This window comes from Rattus rattus, chromosome 1, assembly GCF_011064425.1.
Source record: "Rattus rattus isolate New Zealand chromosome 1, Rrattus_CSIRO_v1, whole genome shotgun sequence".
Classification (NCBI taxonomy): domain Eukaryota; kingdom Metazoa; phylum Chordata; class Mammalia; order Rodentia; family Muridae; genus Rattus; species Rattus rattus.
In genome coordinates, this window is record NC_046154.1 from 182,916,735 (window position 1) to 182,936,437 (window position 19,703).

Consider the following 19,703-nt stretch of genomic DNA (forward strand, 5'->3'; position numbering starts at 1 on the left):
TCCTCTGGATTAATGAGATGCTAAATTTGAGCACGTATTGTAACACAGTCCTACTAACTGTACATGAACAGCCACATCTTCATAAAATTCTATGTTTCACCAAGCCTACTTCTAGTAGACCCGAGAAATATTCTAACTCTCACATTTGAGATTTAGAGAAGGAATCTCTTGGTAACCAGGTCACGTGACTTTTATTCTTCTAACATCTATGGAGACCAATAGAAAATGAGACGCTAAAACCCAGAGGATTTGATGAGGATAAGGAGCTTGCTGGCTACTGCTACTTCATCAAGAGCATGCTGTATGCAGTGCTATCAATTCACTAGAAAATTGCAGGGTGGGAAGCATAAGAAATTTCTTTTCTCGCACATTTGAGTCATTCCCACTGTCTCCTAAAATGTAACTGGGGAACGCTCAGCTATGCGCTCAACTTTCTGAGGTATTAAGCTTGGCTCATTATCTACAGAATAATTGCTAGGGAAATGTTGTCACAGTCCAAGAAACAGAAGCTCAGCACAGAACCAATTTCCCCAGTACTGCACAACCCCCATGTGCCTGAGGTTCAGTCTTGGGCTTCATTACTGTGCAAAAAGACTGTGCTCCTGAACATGAAGTTAGCCAGAAATTCATCCTGACTTGTGCACATACCTGTATGGTCAACTTGACACATATTTTTCCAGTTGAGCACTGTTTGATATTTGATGATTTGAGATTTAGGTGATCCTTAAATGAAATGTGTAGCTATTATGTCTCACTCCTGGGACTTCTTTAACTCCTCCTTCTGTACTGCCTGCCTGTGTCCTTTCCCAAATACCCCTGTTGTCATTATTTTCATCTCAGAGCTCCAAGGTCGCTTGAAGGCTTCCTCCCTAGTATTATAGATTATTCTCTTTACACTGAAAAAGAAATGAGAAAGAACAATCTCACATAACATCAATAAAAATAGGATTACTAGAAAAGCACTCCAGACACAAGCTAATACACTGACTTCAAGGTAGGAAGAAAAGGTTTTCATAGTATAGATTATTATACCAGTTTTGATTCCTGGAAACATGGTCTCTTGTGAAATACGTTATATGAATTTTGTTTCTTATTCTAGGATGTGATGTTTATTTTATATGTGGAATATGAAAATTTATCAATGTAATCCGCTATATATAAACAAACTCCAAGAAAAACAATCACATGATCATGTCATAAGATGCTAAAAGTCTTTTAACAAAGTCCAACACTGCTTCATATTAAAAGTCTTGGAGAGGGGGTTAGGGATTTAGCTCAGTGGTAGAGCGCTTGCCTAGCAAACGCAAGGCCCTGGGTTCAGTCCTCAGCTCTGGAAAAAAAACAAAAAAGAAAAAAAAAGTCCTGGAGAGAACAGGACTTCAAGGTCCATACCTAAACATAAGAAAGGCAATATATAAAAAACCATCAGTCAATATCAAATTAAATGGAGAGAAACTTGCAGCAATCCCACTACAACCAGGGACAAAACAGGGCTGCCCACTCTCTTCCTATCTATTCACTAAGATATTTGAAGTTCTAGATAAAGCAACGAAACAGCAAAATGAGATCAAGAGGATACAAATTGACAAAGAAGTAATGGTATCATTATTAGCGGATGATATGATAGTACACATAAGGAACCCCATCAATTCCACCAGAGAATTTCTACAGCTGATAAACAACTTCATCAAAGTAGCTGGATATAAAATTAACTCAAACAAATCAATAGCCTTCCTCCTCTCTAAGAATAAACAGTCTGAGAAAGAAATTAGGGAAACAACACTTTTCACAATGGTCACAAATAATATAAAATATCTTGGCGTAACTCAAATGAAAGCAGTGAAAGATCTGTATAGCAAGAACTTCAAGTCTTTGAAGAAAGAAATCAAAGAAGACCTTAGAAGATGGAAAGACCTCCATGCTCTTGGATTAGTGGAATTAATGTAGTAAAAATGGCCATCCTACATAAAGTAATCTAGAGATTCAATGCAATATCCATCAAAATTTCAACACAAGTCTTCACAGACATGGGAAAAAACAATTGTTAGCTTCATATGGAAAAGCAAAAAACCCAGGATAGTGAAAGCAATTCTTAACAATATAAGAACCTTGAGGGAAATAATCATCTCTGTTCTCAGCTGTACTACAGAGCAATAGTGATAAACATCACATGGTATTGGTACAGAGACAGGGAGATAGATCAGTGAAATAAAACAGAAGACCCAGAAGTAAATCCACACACCTATGGGCACTTGCAGCAGTGTGGGTTAGGGGGGGAAGGCAGAACCTCTAAAGCTTCCCAGAGACCTGGGAAGTGAGAGGCTACCAGGACTCAATCGGGTTGACAGTTGAAGCAGGGGGCCATCCACCTACCTTCAAATTTTTTAACCTATACTTATTCTTGTCTAAAGGAAATACTAGGAAAAAAATGGAGCAGAGACTGAAAGAAAGGCCACAGAGATACCAGCTTAACTTGGAATTCGTCCCATGAGTGCACACCAAATCCTCGCACTATTACTTAGGCCATATTCTGCATGCAGACAGGAGCCTGGCATGGCTGTTCTTTGAGAGGCTTTACCAGGAACTGACTGAAACAAATACAGATACTTACAGCCAACCCTTGGATTGAGGTTGGGGACCATTATGGAAGAGTTAGAGGTAGGACTGAAGGAGCTGAAGAGGAAGAACAACAGTGTCAGTTAACCTGAACTTCTCAGAGCTCCCGGAAACTAAGCAAAATATCCAGGTGCGTACATGGGCTAGTTTGTGGCCCTGGGCACATGTGTAGTAGAGGGCTGACTTGTATGGCCTCACTGGGAGAGGATGTGCTTAATCCTGTGGAAACTTGATATGGCAGGAAAATGGGTTGCTGTTGAGGCTGAGGTTGGGGGTGTTTGGTTGGGTCGGGGAACACCCTCTCCAAGACTATGGTTGGGGATGGGGAGATGGAATGAAGAACTCAGGGAGGGCGAAATGGAAAAAGGGGCAACTTGTGGAATGTAAATAAATAAAATAATAAAAGAAAGAGTAATCAAAAGTACTTGAATGTATATTGGAAATTTAATTTCTTAATACCTGAAAAAATTCAATAATTTCAACACACACACACACACACACACACACATACATATAAAATTTCCTGTCTTAGTTTTTCTTTATTTTGACAATGTCATGAATTATACAATAAAATGTCATTTCTACCCCTATTTAACATCCCCTTTCCCAATTTCTCTCATATGGCTGAACATTCCATCTTTCTACATATACATATGTGTGTGTGTGTGTGTGTGTATGTATGTTATATATTCGTGTGTGTGTGTGTGTGTGCATGTGTGTGTGTGTGTGTGTATGTGTGGTGAATATATAGGCACATATCTTTCTAAGTCCAATTAGTGTTATTAATATGGGATTGAGGCCATCAAGAGAAGCATGGAAACTAGCACTGACCACATCCTCAATATTAATGATACTCTTTCTCTTAGAAACTCTCAACTGCCAAGAGCTCATTAGTAAACGAGATCCAATATAGGCTTTGACATCATGTTCCTCAACTATGCCAAGATGTGGTTGGCTTGATCACATGTGTGTCTTTTTCAGGTAACCAGAGCTCCTATAAGTTCATGATTGGGATGGCCATATCATGCATAGGCAAAAGCAGTTCAAGGCACTCTTCACTTTCTTCTGACTCTTATATTTTTACCTCCTCTTCTGAAGTGGCCAGAAACTTGGTGGTTGTGGGGTTTGTCAATGCAATGCTCACAGTATTTAGGTAATGGAATCAACATAGATGTCTTTCAAACGATGAATTGAAAAGAAAAATGGGCCATTACACAAAATGGAGCATTCTTCTTGTGTCAGTAAAAATTTTAAAAATTAAATTTATATTTAAATGGGTGAAACTGGAAAATATATACTGAGAGAAGTAACTCAGGCACAAATAGATAAGACAAACAAGGTATGTTCTCTCTCATATGTCTACCCTAACTTTAATATTTTGTTTCTGTGTACTTAACCACAAATCAAAGTCAGAATAATAGAGAGGAGACTTGGGTGGGAGCATTTAAGGAAGTAGAAGAGTAGCTCACAGGTAAAACAAACATAAGGAGGGAATGCTAGATTTAGAAAAGCTAATGTAGGGATGAAGGATCAGGAAAACCTAGAAGGAAGGGGAGTAAGTGGGTTAATCAAATCTAAGGATGTGTGAGAATTCATTATGGAAACCTATGTTAGTAATTTCATTTTAAAATAAATCTTATTTTTCTAAAGTTCAAATGCCATTACTATGCATGGTGGGCATTGTAAAGGTTTTAAAGTTACCATTGACATCATATCGAGTCACAGATATTTGAGATTCTAGAAAGTTTCTTCCTGTCCTGTTATATAGTTTTATTTTTTTCTTTTCTTTTTCTGTCCATCTTTATTGAATTGGGTATTTCTTATTTACATTTCAATTGTTATTACCTTTCCCGGTTTCCAGGCAAACATCCCCCTCCTCCTCCCCCTCCCCTTCTAGATAGGTGTTCCCCTCCCCATCCTCCTCCCATTACCTCCCTCCCCCCAACAATCCCGTTCACTGGGTGTTCAGTCTTGGCAGGACCAAGGGCTTCCCCATCCACTGGTGCTCTTACTAGACTATTCATTGCTACCTATGCAGTTGGAGCCCAGGGTCAGTCCATATATAGTCTTTGGGTAAAGGCTTAGTCGCTGGAAGTTCTGGTTGGTTGGCATTGTTGTTCATATGGGGTCTCAAGCCCCTTCAAGTTCTTTCAGTCCTTTCTCTGATTCCTTCAATGGGGGTCAGGTTCTCAGTTCAGTGGTTTGCTGCTGGCAATTGCCTATGTATTTGCCATATTCTGGCTGTGTCTCTCAGGAGAGATCTACATCCAGTTCCTGTCAGCCTGCACTTCTTTGCTTCATCCATCTTATCTAGTTTGGTGGCTGTATGTGTATGGGCCACACGTGGGGCAGGCTCTGAATGGATGTTCCTTCAGCCTCTGTTCTAAACATTCCCTCCCTACTCCCTCCCAAGGATATTCTTGTTCCCCTTTTAAAGAAGGAATGAAGCATTCGCATTTTGGTCATCCTTCTTGAGTTTCATGTGTTCTGTGCATTTAGGGTAATTCGAGCATTTGGGCTAATAGCCACTTATCAATGAGTGCATACCATGTGTGTTTTTCAGTGATTGGGTTACCTGACTCAGGATGATATTTTCCAGTTCCATCCATTTGCCTATGAATTTCATAAAGTCACTGTTTTTGATAGCAGAGTAGTATTCCATTTTGTAGATGTACCAAAATTTCTGTCTCCATTCCTCTGTTGAAGGGCATCTGTGTTCTTTCCAGCCTCTGGCTATAATGAATAAGGCTGCTGTGAACATAGTGGAGCATGTGTCTTTGTTATATGTTGGAGCATCTTTTGGGTATAGCAAAGTGGCTGGGTATAAAATTAACTCAAATAAATCAGTAGCATTCCTCTACACAAAAGAGAAACAAGCTGAGAAAGAAATTAGGGAAACGATACCCTTCATAATAGTCCCAAACAATATAAAATACCTTGGTGTGACTTTAACCAAGCAAGTGAAAGATCTGTATGATAAGAACTTCAAGCCTCTAAAGAAAAAAATTGAAGAAGATCTCAGAAGGTGGGAGGATCTCCCATGCTCATAGATTGGCAGGATTAAAATAGTAAACATGGCCATTTTACCAAAAGCGATCTACAGATTCAATGCAATCCCAATCAAAATACCAATCCAGTTCTTCAGAGAGTTAGACAGAGCAATTTTCAAATTCATCTGGAATAATAAAAAACCCAGGATAGGTAAAACTATCCTCAACAATAAAAGGACTTCAGGGGGAATCACTATCCCTCAACTCAAGCAGTATTACAGAGCAATAGTGATAAAAACTGTATGGTATTGGTACAGAGACACACAGACAGACCAGTGGAATAGAATTGAAGACCAGAAATGAACCCACACACCTATGGTCTCTTGATTTTTGACAAAGGAGCCAAAACCATCCAATGGAAAAAAGATAGGATTTTCAGCAAATGGTGCTGGTTCAACTGGAGGACAGCATGTAGAAGAATGCAGATCAATCCATTCTTATCACCATGTACAAAGCTTAAGCCCAAGTGTATCAAGGACCTCCACATCAAACCAGATATACTCAAACTAATAGAAGAAAAAGTGGGGAAGAATCTCGAATACATGGGCACTGGAGAAAATTTCCTGAACAAAACACCAATGGTACATGCTCTAAGATCAAGAATCGACAAATGGGATCTCATAAAACTACAAACTTCTGTAAGGCAAAGGACACTGTTGTTAGGACAAAAAGGCAAGCAACAGATTTGAAAAAATCTTTACCAATCCTACAACTGATAGAGGGCTCACATCCAAAATATACAAAAAACCAACGAAATTAGACCGCAGGGAGACAAATAACCCTATTAAAAATGGGGTTCAGAGCTAAACAAAGAATTCACAGCTGAGGAATGCTGTATGGCTGAGAAGCACCTAAAGAAATGTTCAACATCTTTAGTCATAAGGGAAATGCAAATCAAAACAACGCTGAGATTCCCACCTCACACCAGTGAGAATGGCTAAAATCAAAAAGTCTGGCGACAGCAGAGGCTGGCAAGGATGTGGAGAAAGAGGAACACTCCTCCATTGTTGGTGGGATTGCAGACTGGTTCAACCATTCTGGAAAATAGTCTGAAGTTTCCTCAGAAAAGTGGACATTGCACTACCTGAGGACCCAGCTATACTTCTCTTCGGCATACATAGTTTTCTTATGCCACTGAGATCCTGGGAGCCACAAATTACTATCTTTTTAAATGGCCTTAGTCTAGACATGTCACACAAATACAACATGTTGCCTTTTATGCCTAGGTTCTTCCTTTTCATTTATTCAGAGTCATTAAAATTCTCTGCTATCCTCCCTATACACTGACTAGAGTTTCCAGATAGAGGTGGGTGCCTCAAAAATTTTGTTCGTTTGTCAGTTGATAGACATTAGGATTCCTTTTACTTATGCACAGGGCTGTTATAAACATGCTGATGCAGCCTTCGTGTGGACATGTGCTGTTATTTCTTGAATAGTATCCAGGAGGGAAACTGCAGGTCACATAACAATTTTGTTTGAAGTCATGAAAAACTGTCAAATAATTTTCCAGATGGATGATGCAAATATTCAATTTGAGCAGCACTACATCAGGGTACCTACAAGTTCTACACATGTAGAGCATTCTGAGCTTCCAACTCTATACTTTCATTTATGTGTCTTGCTTTTAATCTTAATTCTCAAGTAAGCATGTAGAATGTAGTAGTACCACTTTATGGTTTTGATTTCCATGTCTAATGATTAACACTCAGTAGCATTCTCCCACTCTTTCCTTTTATCTGCTTGGCATCTTAGAATCATCTCAAACAAAAAAATCCACACAACACTTATTTTTCTTTTATAACTAAATTATTTTAGTGTCCTCTTGCTTTAAGTTTTGAATTACAATGTGTGTATGCACACCTGTGCACATGCTTATATGCATAAGTGTGCCTGTATATATTCATGTACAAGCTCATATGTGGAGGTCAGAATATGGAATAGCTTCTCTTATTTGAGCATGTGGGTCTTGAGAAGCTAGCTTAGGGCATCTCACTGGCCATTGATCTGACTAATAAATCCTACCATTGTGGTTTGAGGAGACTCTATTCACCATGAAAGAAAAATTTCAGCCTATGTGTGTATGTATGTGTAATGCAAAATTAACTCTATTTAGGGCTTATAAATATATTCCCTAGCAATACCTTTTAAAATTTGAGTACATTTTTATTTTTCCAAACTGTCTCTAAGATGCCTTTTTCTAATTTATTGGTTCCTTGAGAATTTCATAGGATAAGTTTTAAATTCAATTCATTTCCCCCTACTACACTTTCCTACTTATAAAATAATGTCTTCTTTTATCACACAAGTGATATCAAATACAGTTAATGACACTCATATATTCTTGGATCTGTGATGTGTGTCCTTCTAATGGGGGATACTTTTTATTTCCTCAAAGCTCTTCTCTTAAAGGAAACTGATTCTCCATCTCCTATAAGTTATGAAGTGCCAGCAACTCTTACTTTGAAGTGTTCCAACTTTATGTTGGTATTTAGTCTTGCTTGAACTTGCACATGTTTTGGAAATGCTAAGTGCTCTCTAAGATAATATGTGCAGTTTTCCTATGCCATCCAGAAGATATTATTACCTTGCTACGTTAAACTATATCTGGCTCTTACACTTATCCTTCTCTCTCTTCTATGGTGAACTCTGAAACTTAGAAGGAAGAATGTGGTACAGAGAACCCATGTAGGGCTAAGCATTTTACTTTTGTGGTTGTTGTTGTTGCTGTTGTTGTTGTTGTTGTTGTTGTTGTTGTTGTTTGTATCTTGACCATCTATGAGTTTCTGAGTTAATCATCATTTATTGAAAACAAGGCTTTTCTGATGGGAATAGAAAGATACATTAATATATGGGTATAATAATAAGTCCCGAGGAGTCCATTTAATACATTGCCCACTTTCCTTAATAATTTTAAGGCCTATGACATTTCCACCTACAGGATAATGGGTTTCTACTTATGGATGTGAACATGATTCTTAGAAATGTTTACGTGAGTATAGCAGTTGTAAGTGGCATGCCGTTCCAGGCCAGTCATATTTTGGCTCACCATGTTTACAGATAGGAAAGACACATGATTTCAAAATGTAGATTTTAATGTTGATACTTTACACTTTAAAAGATAATTGCCTGATCTGAGTTTGCTAGCATATAATCCACAATGTTTAAATTATCTGTAATCCATTTCAGGTTAACTGTTGATGTTTGTAGTGAGAAAGATTATGTTTTAATGCCACTGACACTATTGCCATTATTGTCTTTATTTTATCAATTTTAATAATTATCCTGGTATTTGTTACTTGAATACATCTACATGTCTGGTTTTGCTCACCTTTGTGACTTATAGGTTATTTAAAAATGTGTTTACTCTTGGATGCCATTTTGTCCTATTGACAGTGTCTTTTGCCTTACAGAAGCTTTGCAATTTTATGAGGTTCGCATTTGTCAATACTTGATCTTAAGAGCATAAGCTATTGGTGTTCTGTTCAGGAAATTTTCCCTTATGCTTATGTGTTCAAGGCTTTTCCCCACTTTGTCTTCTAGTAGATTAAGTGTATCTGGTTTTATGTGAAGGTCCTTGACCCACTTGGACTTAAGCTTTGTATGAGGAGATAAGAATGGATCAATTTGCATCCTTCTACATGCAGACATTCAGTTGATCCACCACCATTTATTGTAAATGCTGTCTTTTTCCACTGAATGGTTTTAGCTTCTTTGTCAAAGATCGAGTGAACATAGATGTGTGGGTTCATTTTTGGGTCTTCAATTCTATTCTCTCTGTATCTATTCTATTCTATTCTATTCTATTCTATTCTATTCTATTCTATTCTATTCTATTCTATTCTATTCTATTCTATCTCTGTACCAGTACCATGCAGTTCTTAATCACTATTGCTCTGTAGTATAGCTTGAGGACAGGGGTACAGAGGTGGAGATTCCCCAGAAGTTCTTTTATTGTTGAGAATAATTTTCACTATCTTGGGTTTTTTGTTATTCCAAATAAATTTGAGAATTGCTCTTTCTAGCTCTAAGAAGAATTGAGTTGGAATTTTGATGGGGATTGCATTGAATCTATAGATTGCTCCTGGCAAGGTGGCCATTTTTGCTATATTTATCCTGCCAATCGATGACCATGGGAGGTCTTTCCATCTTCCGAGGTCTTCTTCGATTTCTTTTTTCAGAGAAATGAAGTTCTTGTCACATAGATCTTTCACTTGATTGATTGGAGTCACTACAAAATAGTTAATATTATTTTTGACTATTGTAAAGGTTGTTATTTCCATAATTTCTTTCTCAGCCCATTTATGCTTTGCTAAAGGTTACTACTTTGAGTGAATTTTATATCCAGCCACTTGACTGAGGTTATCAGCTATACATGTTCTCTGGTGGAATTTTTGGCATCACTAAAATATACTATCATATCATCTGAAAATAGTGATATGTTGACTTCTTCCTTTCCAATTTGTATTCCTTTGACCTCTTTTTGTTGTCTAATACTCTGACTAGGACTTCAAGTACTATATTGAATAGATAGGAAGAAAGTGGGCAGACTTGTCTAGTCCCTAATTTTAGTGAGATTGCTTCAAGTTTCTCTCCATTTAGCTTTATGTTGGCTACTGGTTTGCTGTATATTGCTTTAGGTATGGGCCTTGAATTCCTGATATTTCAAAAACTTTTAGCATGAAGGGGTATTGAATTTTTTCAAATGCTTTCTCAGCATCTAGTAAAACGATCATGTGTTTTTTCTCCTATGATTTTGTTTATATAGTGGATTAGGTTGATGGATTTCCATATAGTGAACCATCCACACATCCCTGGGATGAGGCCTACTTGATCATGATAGATGATCATTTTGATGTGTCTTGGATTTGGTTTGCAAGAATTTTATTGAATATTTTTTGCATTGATATTCATAAGAGAAATTGGTCTGAAGTTCCATTTCTTCGTTGGGTCTTTGTATGGTTTTGTTATCAGAGTAACTGTGGCCTCATAGAATGCAAAACAGCAACCAACAGATTGGGAAAAGATCTTTACCAGACCTGTATTTGATAGAGGTCTGATATCCAATATGTACAAAGAATTCAAGAGGTTAGACTTCAGAGAACCAAATAAACCTACTAAAAATTGGGGAACAGGGCTAAACTTCCCCAACTGAGGAAACTTGACAGAAATGTTCACTATCCTTAGTCCTCAGGGAAATGCAAATGAAAACAACCCTGAGATTCCACTTCATACCAGTCAGGTTTGCTAAGATCAAAAACTCAGGTGAAAGCAGATGCTGGCAAGGATGTGGATAAAGACAAACACTCCTCTTTTCATGGTGGGATTGCAACTTATTGCAACCACTCTGGAATTCAGTATGGTTGTTCCTCAGAAAATTGGACACAGTACTACCTGAGAATCCAGCAATATCACTCCTGGGCATATATCCCAAAGATGTTCCAACATGTAATAAGGACACATACTCTTCTATGTTCAAAGCAGCAATATTATTATAGCCAGAAATGGGAAACAACCCAGATGTCCCTCAGCAGAGGAATGGATACAGAAACTGTGGTATATTTACACAATGAAATAATACTCAACTATTAAAAACAATGACTTCATGAAATTGGCAGGCAAATGGATAGATCTAGAAAATATCATCCTGAATGAGGTAACCCAGTCACAAAAGAGTACACATGGTATGTACTCACTGATAAGTGGATATTAGGCAAAGAGTTTAGAATACACACAATACAATTCACAGACCACCTGAAGCTCAATAGGAAGGACGACCAAAGAGTGGATGCTTCAGTCCTATTTAGAAGGAGCAACAAAATAATCAGGGGAAATAGAGGGTGGGAGAAACTTGGGAAGAAGAAAGGGGGAGGAAAAGGGGAGTAGAATCAGGTATGGGAGGAGATGGAGGAGATACACAGAGGATCAGGAAATTAAACAGACATGTGTAACAGTGGGTGTTGGGGACGTAGGGTAGCAACCAGAACTTTCCAGATTCCAGGAAATCAAGAGCCTCTCAGGGCCTCTTGGGGAGGACATTAGCTGAAATTCCTCATAAAGTGGAGGGAGAACCTTATGAGACCATATCCAGAGATTAGGCATGGCCCACCATTTGAAGGATGGGTCCATCCCACCCATCTCCAAAACTTTAACCCAGAATTGCTGCTGTTTAAAGGATCAGAGACTGAGAGAAAGGCCATCCAGTGACTGCCCCACCTGGGGAGACATCTCACATGCAGACACCAAATTGAGACACGATTGCTATGCCAAGAAGTACGTGCTGACAGGAGCCTGATACAGTTGTCTTCTGAGAGGCTCTGCCAGATCTCGACCAATACAGACATGAATGCTGGAAGTCAGTCATAGGACTGATCACAAGGACCCAAATGGAGCAGTAAGGGGTAAGACTGAAGGAGCTGAAAGGGCCTTATCTGACATCAATTGGAGGGAAAGTCCTTGGTCCTGTGAAGGCTTGATGCTCCAGTGTAGAGGAATGCTAGGGGAGTGAGACAGAAGTGGGTGGGTGGGTGTGGGAGCACCTTCATAGAAGCAGAGTAAAGGGAGAGAGATGGGAAAGGGAATTTGCAGAGGGGAAATGGGGAAAGGGAATCACATTTGAAATGTAAGTAAATAAAATACCCAATTTAAAAATGTGTTTACTTGGGGTTGGGGATTTAGCTCAGTGGTAGAGTGCTTGCCTAGGAAGCGCAAGGCCCTGGGTTCGGTCCCCAGCTCCGAAAAAAAGAAAAAAAAATGTGTTTACTTTCTGTATTTCCCCACGTTTTTCAGGCATTTATCAATTTTAATTTATGATGAAGAGAAATTAATTTATAATTTTGAAATTTAATTTATAATGTTGAAATGAATCAATTTGTAATAATTTGTCAAAATCATTTTTATGTATTTGAGATGGCTTGTATTTGTATTGGAGATGATTGTACATGATGCTTTTTTTCAGGAAGTATTTAGTGTGAATATCAATATCAACTTGAAAAGGTTCTGTTTCTATTCTCTAATCATTTCTTGGAAAAGATGTTGAAGTCTCCGACTATAGTTGTAGGTTTGTCTATTTCTTCTTTCAGTTTTTATGTTTCTGCCTCATGAGATTTGAAGCTTTGTTGGTGTGTACAAACCCCCTTGAGATTAATAAGTTTCCTTGGTTACCCCATCACAGCATCATAATTCATCATTATATATTTCTTATAACCTTTATTAGAGTATGAAGGTAGACATTGTTTTTTACACAGAAATGCCTCACAGTTATAATACACTATGGGTAGACATGTAATATTGTGTTGCCCATTCTTCAGAGAAAAAACAGGCACAGTGATGTTAAAAGATGATATTTGCATTATCCTAAGAGTACTGTTTCATTCCAGGCAAGGATATAAATGTATGAAGAAACATTCATAGGCTCAATACATTCCCCTTTAGAGCAGAGTAGAATGGCATAAGTAATTTTATTCAGCCAAATTCAACAGATTTAATAATCATAATAATTTGTATGATAATCACTAGATACACATTTAGCAAAGATCTCATATGCTTTTGACAGGGTAACATGCATTTTTTAAAAAGTTATTTTGTGGCCATCCATGTTTAAAAGTTTTAAATGCTTAAGAAAACTTGAGTAAAATAAAATTGATTGAAATGGAAAAAAGCCTCATATATCTTATTATTGCATAGAAGTGGCATTAATATGCTCTTCTCTTTAACTTTTTAAAATAGTAATAGGTAAAAGGAAAATAAAATAATTACCTAATGTGGTGAGGAGCATAATAAATATGTAGACTAAAACTAGAGGAGTTTTGTGGTCCTTCTTCTTTGTATCAATAATTCAAATCTAGTCATTAAAAATAAAGGAGTATAAATAAAGAGTATATTTATAAAGAAACTAAACAAATGTCTTGTTGGAAGACCTTTAAAAGATATTACGTATTAACTACAGAAAAACTTGATTTTTTCTTAAGTTAGCTTAAATTTCTAGTAAAGTAGGTATTTTTTCCTGTGAGTAGGAACACTGCCTTGGCTTTGTAATATTCATTTCCTAATACAGTGTGCCGGATTCTCAGTAAATACTGGGGCTTCTTGTCTATGAACTGTTACTATTTCCTCTAATTGAATTGAAGGGACCAGAGATGTCAAGCACACTAGAGATTATTTATTTATTTTTATAAAGTGTTTCTGTATCTATCAACCTCAACTGATTAAAAGATAGTCCATGTATTCCACATATTGAAAAAATACTCATAAATGAAGGTTTTGGAAATAAAATGCCATGATTTAAGTTTCATATTAAATTAAGTTTCCAGTTTTCTTTACAAATTGATTTTCCATTTTAAATCTATATAAATACATGATAATGTTCTCTTTAAATAATGATTATGTATAATGTAATTTCAAGAAGCAGATAGAAATAAAGTATATCCGAATAATACGATAGTTATAAATATGAGTACTGGTAGAATCCTTCATTGAAACTGAGATAATATTTCAGATGGATAAAAATAATAAAAAAACATAATTTCATTAAAAAGTGGAGAATATTTTTGGGATCATCATTACACGTGGAATTATTGAATCCAGAAAGTTTTCTGCTATCAGTGGAAATGGAAAAAATATTGCCATATTTTTCCATTTTATGCAAAATCATGCACATATATCTTTAAAGCTCACAGATTGATAATGTTAATTTCAAATTGTCATTAATGCTTTGGTTATATAATGGAACACATTTCAGCCTGATACTATTAATATCTATAGTGGTTTTATTTCTTAATATTTGCTTTTTGTTTTATATATACAAACATCTTGGCTGAATGTATATATGTGCACTGTGTATGTCATTGTACTTGCAGAAGGAAGAAAGTATGGATACCCTAAACCTGGAGTTATAGAGAGGTACAATGCCGTGGGTGCTGTGAGGAGCTGAATCCTGGGCTTCTTCACTTTGAACTGCTAAGCTATCTCTGCATCTATCTTTAGTGTTCTCACTTGTACTTTATATAGATAACGTAACTTTGATGGAAATTCGAAGGGGTGTTATGCTGAATAGCGAGGCGATGATTTTCACTAGTTATGATGTAATGACTCCTGACCACAAACATTTATGCCCTCCTACCTAATAATAATAGCAATGTTACCCTCTAGGACTTATGACTCTTCCAACCATGAGCTTTAACTAGGTTTGCACTATCACACATGAATTCATTGGTAGATGTGGAGAGTTCTTGGTGGCGCTTCAAGGAACTCAGCAAGAATATATGAAATGGGGCTAGGACAAGGAAGTAGGCTGAAGATGAATACAACTCAGGAGTGTGTTCCTTGTATCTTGATCATCTTATTAAGTCCCTGGATACAGTGATCATGGGACTTCCGTTTATGCCTTGTTCCTTGACCAGGAATTGACCCTATTCTTTCCATGTACTTAGAATGGTATAAAAGCAGCATGTGAAAAAATGAACTTGCTTCAGTGCTTGCTGGAGTCCTGCTATAGTGTGATCTAGTTGTCTTTTTTCTTTCATCCTCACTCCCTCCCTTGAGACCTTGGTGACTGACTGAGTGGGCTTGGTCAGGTGGAGTTTTCCTCACATCCAGGAAGAAACTAGTGGGTCATTTCCCATAAGAGTCAGGCCACTGTTGTACCAATCAGTTCATTTTGCCTGACTGATTGATTTTGTAGATTACAGGCTACCACACTGTCTAAGAATATTAATAACTTTTATTGCCCAGAGGTCTGGATAGCTCTTTCCGGCACTATAGAAGCTAGCCATGGACAAAGCTTTTACAGCTCAAGTCCAGCTGGATCTTTCTATATTTTGTAACAAATGTATAGCATTTGGGGCTTCCCTGTTTAATTCTAGATATCCAGGACAAAAGAAAAGGTTTTGCTTTAGTTTGGGGGTCATCTGGAGTCTTCCTAGGCAACAATATATAAATGGGTATCCCTCAACATACACTCAGATTTTTGTTTAATAACCCTTGTATTCTAGAAAAATCATTACTTAACTATGCATCATATACACCTTTAAACTCTTTTTTATTTTCTTTAACATATATATTTAAATGGGCTTATATATAGTAACATGTAACAGAGGGCTACCTTGTCTACCCTCAGTGGGAGAGGATTAGTAAAAAATAGTAGATTCATACATGGCTTTCAAAAAATTAATTATTTTTTTACACTCCAGACTTTGCCCCATCCAGTTCCCCCCTCCCAGAGTTCTTCAACAAATTCCTCCTCCCTTTTGCCCCTGAGAGATTACTTCCCTAGGGATTCCCTCTCCCATCCCTCACTCCCCCAACTCCCTGCTGCCCATGTCAAGTTCCTACTGCATTTGGTACATCCTCTCCCACTGAGGCAAGAAAAGGCAGTTGTCTACTACACATGTGCCTCATATTAGCCATGTATGCTCTTTGGTTGGTGGCTCAGTCTCTAGGAGGTCCCAAGAGTCTGGGTTAGTTGACACTCTTGGTCGTTCTGTGGGGCTGCCATCTCCTTCAGCCCCTTCAATCCTTCATCTCCACCCACCCTTCAGTGTTGTGTTCCACATCAACTCCACTCATCACTTCACCAACATCCCTGATTAGACCTATATATCTCTAGCATTCCCTTTCTCTTTCATATCCAGGATATTCTTCTATCCTCTCCCTTTAAGGCACCTCCCTTTTCTCTTCCTAACTTTCTGACTCTACAGGTTCTCCATGTTAAAATAACCAAAGTAAACATTCAAAGTCAGGATCCACCAACAAAAATATTAAGAAAAAAACCTCAGAGTGTTTGCCTTTATTTATTTATTTATTTATTTATTTATTTATTTATTTATTTATCTTGAATTTGGATTACTTCACTCAGTACATTTTCTAGTTGCACTCATTTACATACAAATTTCCTAAGTTCATTCAATAAAACTCATTGACTGTATATGACATTTTCATTATCTATCCATCTGTTAATGGAGCCTAACCTGGTGCCACTCTTTAACTCTTGTAAATAGAGCATCATTGCACATACAGTAATTTTTTTTATGCAGGGCAATCTTGAGAGGAACTTAGTGAAAACAGTTGAACTCTTTAATAAATTAGTGAAACAGCCTAACCTAAATTAATTCCTGGTCCCCCCAAAAAATCATGCTTGAGTCATCCTTTCCTAACTTAACTACCCAAAAGAAAGAAGTTTGAAAGTCTTTCCTTTTTTACATTCATACATTTTTTTCAGAAAGCATGTATTCCCTTAATAGTAAGTTCATTTAAAGGTCAAATGTGTGAGACACACTAACTCAGTTCTCTGGAGAAATTGTCTGTTTCACACATAAAACACAGTCAAAACTGTACTTTCCCCTGTTATGCTCATAGGACGTTCAGAGTAAACAGGGGCCATCCATCTTCCCAATGGTATTCCAATGTGTTTTCCTGTCTGCTGTAAGACCCTAAATACAAAATGCCTACAATGTATCATTCTCTTAAATAGTATTGACCTGCCATCTATTTGCCTTCATTTAATAATAATAAGAAAAGTAATAGAAATAGAACTGCCTTGCATCCATATAGATTCATCAAAAAACCCTCCTAATCTGTTTGCCAAGAAAATAATATACATTACTGAAGCCCTATTCAATGTAACATCTTTTCTGTCACTTTGGAAACAAGTATCATTTCCAAAAGGAAATCAATTATTCACTATGGTCATATTTAGTTAAAAATTCCACAGTACACATTTTCATAAGTTTATAAAGATTATTACATACCAAAAACCTTTCTCTGAACATCATGTATGTGGTGATTATTTTGAAATGCACAACAAAGGGATTAGCCACTACTTCACATTTCATCACACTGGGAATTTTATCTGGATGACATCAGTTTTTTGGATGTCTTCAATTCAGTATACATAAAATGATTCTGTACAAATGTAAAAGAAGCTTGAGTTAATCCAGAGATATTACTTGGTCATCACACATTAACCCATTTTGAACTGTCTGTTCTTGTACTAGAATGACTTTTGAAAGCTTATTTATTTATTTAATATTATAACGATGGGGCCAGTTTATATAGGTCATGTGTATTGCAACAAGTTTTACCTGTCCTGGTCATTTGTTACAGAATGAAAAATGATAATAATTTCTACATACACTGATTTTTATAACTTCTTTCACTTTGTTTTCAAACACATATTTAATATTTAGCATTTAGTATCAGGTAAAAACTCAGATCTTGATGTGTATCACCTCTTCTTTCCCTGGGAAAACTCTTGAAGCCAAGACTACTATGTAAGCTTTTACCACAGAAACTTCAGGATTGGGAATTAACATATTGTGATGGCGATATTTGCTGCAACTGCCTGGGGAGCTTTGATTCAATCTGTGCTCTCCTGATTTTTCTATTCCCTGTCAGTCTCAGTAAAACATTAGCCTGGTAAATAACAACTAGAGGTCCACACACAAAACACTATCTTTGCATAGAACACAGGAAACTCAAGACGGATGATCAAAATGTGAATGCTTCACTCCTTCTTTAAAAGGGGGAACAAGAATACCCTTGGCAGGGAATAGAGAGGCAAAGATTAAAACAGAGACAGGAGGAACACCCATTCAGAGCCTGCCCCACATGTGGCCCATACATGTACAGCCACCCAATTAGACAAGATGGATGAAGCAAAGAAGTGCAGGCCTACAGGAGCCGGATGTAGATCTCTCCTGAGAGACACAGCCAGAATACAGCAAATACAGAGGCGAATGCCAGCTGCAAACCACTGAACTGTGAATAGGACCCCCGTTGAAGGAATCAGAGAAAGAAATGGAAGAGCTTGAAGGGGCTCGAGACCCCTTATGAACAACAATGCCAAGCAACCAGAGCTTCCAGGGACTAAGCCACTACCTAAAGACTTTATATGGACTGACCCTGGACTCTGACCTCATAGGTAGCAATGAATATCCTAGTAAGATCACCAGTGGAAGGAGAAGCCCTTGGTCCTGCTAAGACTGAACCCCCAGTGAACGTGTTTGTTGGGGGGAGGCGGCAATGGGGGGGAGGGGGAGGAACACCCATAAAGAAGGGGAGGAGAGGGATTGGGGATGTTTGCCCGAAACTGGGAAAGGGAATAACATTGAAATGTAAATAAGAAATACTCAAGTTAATAAAAAAAACACTATCTTTTTCTCAGTTGACATAATAATAAAAAAGTCATTATTATTATTAATTAGGAGATGGTATCTACATCCTTTGTTTAGACAAAAGTGAAATATAAAACTCCATACATGGTTAATCGGTTACTAACGTATACAAAGATACAAATGCTTCTGATTTATGTGTAAAATATTTTCAGCAGCCATGTGAGAAATTGATTAAATCATTTTCATCTAAAAGAAAAATTAGATCAGACTCTTTTGCTTTTTCACTTTTGTTCTTTTAAATATTAATCTATATGACAGCGTGTTCATATAAAATAACTTTCTTTGGGTTGTTCATACTGAATGTCATCCCATAGTTTATGACTTTTAAGCCTTACTATATGCTGGTTGTGAACTGCAAAGAATCAACCTTCTTTATCTTCCTGACTACTAAAATTAAAGGAATAAGCCACTATACATGACATACATATTAGTCTACAATAGAGAGAGGTAGGAGAAATTCTGGATACACAAGGGCTGTTACTGCTAGAAATTTTTCTTCTAAACATCTCAGTGTTTCCTGCAGTTCCCATGACACTATACTTCAACATACCTTCTACAGGAAGGAAGACATTGGAAAAGACTCAGTTACTTGTCTAGGATCAGACACTCAGTGAACATCAGGAAATAAACTTGGATCAGGTTTTGACTTTAATTCATATTTTATAAGAAACTAGTTAATCAGATTATAATTCACTTTGATGTATGAACACATGACTGAAAGAGGATCAAGATCTGACATAAACTGAATGATCATTACATTGAATGTGTTGTTGCACAAGACTTGACAATGTGTGTTAGCATTCCTTCTAGGCTCTGCCTAACAGTTACCTGGGAACAACCAGGTAGACTTGGCTGTTTAGCCCCTCCT